Genomic DNA, 4,175 nt, shown 5'->3' on the forward strand with positions numbered 1-4,175 from the left:
AGTTTTTCAACAACTATCTTGGCAGATATGTTTCTAACAGGGATATCTTGTCACAGGACACATTAATGTTAACAAATACTCATTTCCCTTCTTTGTCTTCGGCAGTGGTCCAACCATATCTATAATCACTTTGCTAAAGGGTTCTCCTCTAGCTTCTATGGGTTGTAGGGGGCTTTTTTGATGGTTTCATTCAGTTTCCCAGCTATCTGGCAGGTATGACACTCAAGACAGAATCTGCTAACATCTTTGTGAAGTCCAGGCCAGAAAAAATATTTCATGATCTTCTCCACAGTCTTCCTGATTCCCATATGTCCAGACTCGTGAGCTACTGCAACCATTTGCTTTCTCAACGGATATGGAATCAAAATTTGATGATATTCGCCCCATACAGCATCTGGTATATCTGTAGGTCTATACTTTCTCATCAGCAAACTTTCCTTCAGATAATAACAGGTAGGAGTTTGTTGCATCTCTTCTCAATCAACAACTCTGAAGAACAAATCAGTTAAAGATGCATCCTTCTTCTGCAAGTCCATTAGCTTCTCTCTTGTCACTTGACCAACTTCAAGGGTTGAATTCTCAATATCTGCTAACTCAGCAAGTGTAGTTTCACTACTGTCTTCAGTAACACTTTGACTACTCAGAGTCTCTTCAGGAACATCAGGTTCTTCTTCTTCGTGGTCGTCGTCGTCCTCTTCATGGGAAATCTCTTCTTGGTCAGCACTATGGGAAATATCACTTCCCTGGAACAATTCTTCTAATCACAAAGACCCTTCACTTGATCCTTCTTGGGTGTGTAAATCCTCAGCTTCTTCACTTGCAGTTGTAGTCCTCTTCATACTTATGGTAGTTACACAACTAGGAAACAGGTGGGGGTTATTCTTCTCCAACTCTACTGTAGGACTAATCCTCAATGTTTTGTCTGTCACTACAGGACAAGGAATAAATGGCACACCACCAACTTCATTCCCCAGCAGAACATGTACACCTTCCACAGCCAGTGAGTCCTTTACAGCAAAATCAACATTCCCTGTTACCAATTCACATGACAGGTGTAAGTGGCATATAGGAGTTACTTCCTCTTCTCCTATACCCTTCAAAATAACTGAATCTCCTGTGAGACTCTTCTCCAACTGAGGGTGAGAACCACGTACTACCACACTATGGTTACTCCCTGTATCATGTAATATCTTGACTGGTACCTGCACACTTCCTCCTTGAGTTGACAGCATACCCTCATAGATATATGGCTTAAAAGCCTCCACACTGCTAAGCCACTCACTGCTTGAGGTAACATTTCCACTGGTTGCTAAGCATTCAGCTTGTTTAGTTTCATTCTTCTCTGGAGTCTGATTCTTTCCCACACTGCTCTTCGTAGTTTGTTTCACCTGGTCACCTTGTACTACTTGACCAACTGGCTTTGACTGCTGTTGATTCCGGTAACACTCTTGACTGTAGTGTCCTACTCTTCCACACTTGAAACAGACAACATTAGGTTTCTGTAACTGTCTTGAAAAACTGGATGAGGATTTCACATTAGCTTGCTGAGTTGTATTACCTTGCGTACTCTTGGTAGTATCACTTGTAGGTTTCCCATTAAATTTGTTCCTGTTATTTGGATAAGACTTAAAACCTGGGCGTTGTTGACTCTGGTACTTGACATTGTAATTACATTTACTACTAATTATATTGTAATCTTCACTCAGTGTAGCAGCTTTGTCAAATTTCTTCACCTCTCTCTCTCTCAAATAGGCTCTTATATGTTCAGGAATTCCTTTAAGATACTGTTCAAGGACAAGCAATTCTTGTAACTCATCAAAAGTTTTAACTTTAGCAGCTTCTAACCAACGTTTGAAACACCTTCTCACTTTGTACGCATAATCTAAGAATGTTCCCTTCTCATCTTTTCTTAAATTTCTGAATATTTCATTGTAGTACTCTGGGGTCATCTGGTAAACTTGTAGCACACTGTGTTTAAGTATCTTGTAGTCTTTACACTGATCACCTGTTAAGGCTAGATAAGCACTTCTCCCTTTACCAATCAAGACACTTTGTAGCAAAACTGACCATTTATCTTCTGGCCATCCCATACCTGAAGCCACTTTCTCAAAGTGATCAAAAAACTCATCTGGAGCTTTTTCAGTAAACTTAAGGATTAACTTCTGTACTCTTACTACATCAAATACAGGGTCTTGATTACCTTGGTTAGGGTTAGACGGTGTTACAGGTAAAATGGATCTAGCTCTTATCAATTCCATTTCCCTTTCATATCTTGCAATTTCTCTTTCCTCTTTTATCCTTTCTCTTTCCTCTTCTGCTGCTTTTTCTTCTTCTCTTTCTCTTCTTTCTTGTTTTTCCCTGTCTATTCTTTCTCTTTCAGCTTGCATTTTTAGCTTAATCAAATTCTCTTCTGCTTCAATGCTTCTAAGCTCTAACTCTGCATCCCTTTTTTCTTTCTTTTCTGCTTGCTTATTTATGAGATCAGCATGGGCAACATTCAACAACTCTTGAGCCAATTCTAATTCATCTTCATCAGTTATTCTACCAGAGTTTATCAATGATTCCATAGCAATACATCTCATTTGTGCCTTTACCATACTAGTAGACACATAACCACCACATGCCACTGCTAAAGCGTTCCACTTTGCTTTAGTCAGAATGGTTTCAGACAAAACTTGGATGGAAGGGGCTGCTAAAAATTCCTGAACCTTGAACTGAACCATTTTCCTCTAAGTTATCAACTTACAATTCAATACAATAAATGCAAAACAAAATTATATGGTCACTCTCCTAACAAAACATATCCCTAACACCACCAGTATATACTAGAGTGATAATGAAATCTGCTTTCCCGGGTCTCTGGGCACCATTAATTACTTGTGACGAAGTGCCAAGTATCTGGTTACTTCATTTACCATTCATTTATTGTTACCTCACAAAAGCCAGACACCTGAACCTTCATCACAGGTATTAAACGACTGAATACTCTAAAGGCAACGCAACAGTGATCCCTTAACAACTTACCAGTATTGCAAAAAATCAGACTAAGCTCATCAAAACAGGTGTGAGGTAATCTTGTAAGTAATTAAATTAATCAAAGGGCATCACTCCATCAACAACTTTAAAAGTCTAAGTATTTCCCTGATTTCAGAAGTCTAAGTAGTTCCCTGGTTCTAAGTCACTTCAAGTTAATGAAGGAAAACAGCTCAATTACCCCTCTATGTTTCTACCTAACATAAACATAATCATAATTAAATGCAAACATAATGGTGTAAGATAAAGACAACACATAAAAATTTTAAATACAAAATTTTTTTTATTAAACTCAAAATTTATAAGTGAAATTCCCGATATCAGGGAAAATTACTGTTACTTGAAAACAAAGTAAAGTTTAAATGTGAGATTGCTAACTACACTTTGGTGTAATTAGTTGTATAACTACATACTGTATTTATACGTAACGTTGTATCTATTATAATTGTACCTTTTACTCAAACTGTTGAGTGTTGTAATTATTACTGTTTACCTTTTGCTGAAATCTACGATGTATATTTAGTTTCTGTTAAGCTGCCATACAGTTAAGTTTACATAATATATGAAACAACGAATTCTGTGTTCTTTCTTGCCCTGCCATGAAACAGAAATCCAACATGGCGCAGTGATTGGTTTGTTTATGCTGTCTACTGTCGTTCAAGAAGTACAGTGTTAAATCTTTAGTACCCGTACACAATGGAGAAGCAAATCGAACAACTGGCAGCACTTGTGGCAAGGCAAGCAGAGATGGCTCATCATGCCCAAGAAGCAGCTACGAAAAGGGAAGAACGTTTAACCGCAATTCTAGAGGGTTTTGCTGGTACCTCGGGACATCATATGAATCAGTCTCAGGCAAGGGCAGTTCCTGCACCACTCTTGTCGTCTTCTGTGTCTCTTAAAGAGTTTGGTTCGTGGCGTCACAAGTATGAGGGACATGCAGTGTTGACTAGAATGTCATCACTCTCTCTTGCTGAGCAGCGGTCAGCATTGATTTCCGTGCTAGACGATGATTGGACCCGCACTCTGAGATATGGTCTCTCACTGGATGATGGAGCAGACTTGAAGACTATACTGGATGCCATGGAGTTGCACTTGCGCAACCAAAGGAATGTCATCGTGGACCGATACGACTTTCATACAAG

This window comes from Macrobrachium nipponense, chromosome 12 (assembly GCF_015104395.2).
Source record: "Macrobrachium nipponense isolate FS-2020 chromosome 12, ASM1510439v2, whole genome shotgun sequence".
NCBI classification, from domain to species: Eukaryota; Metazoa; Arthropoda; class Malacostraca; order Decapoda; family Palaemonidae; genus Macrobrachium; species Macrobrachium nipponense.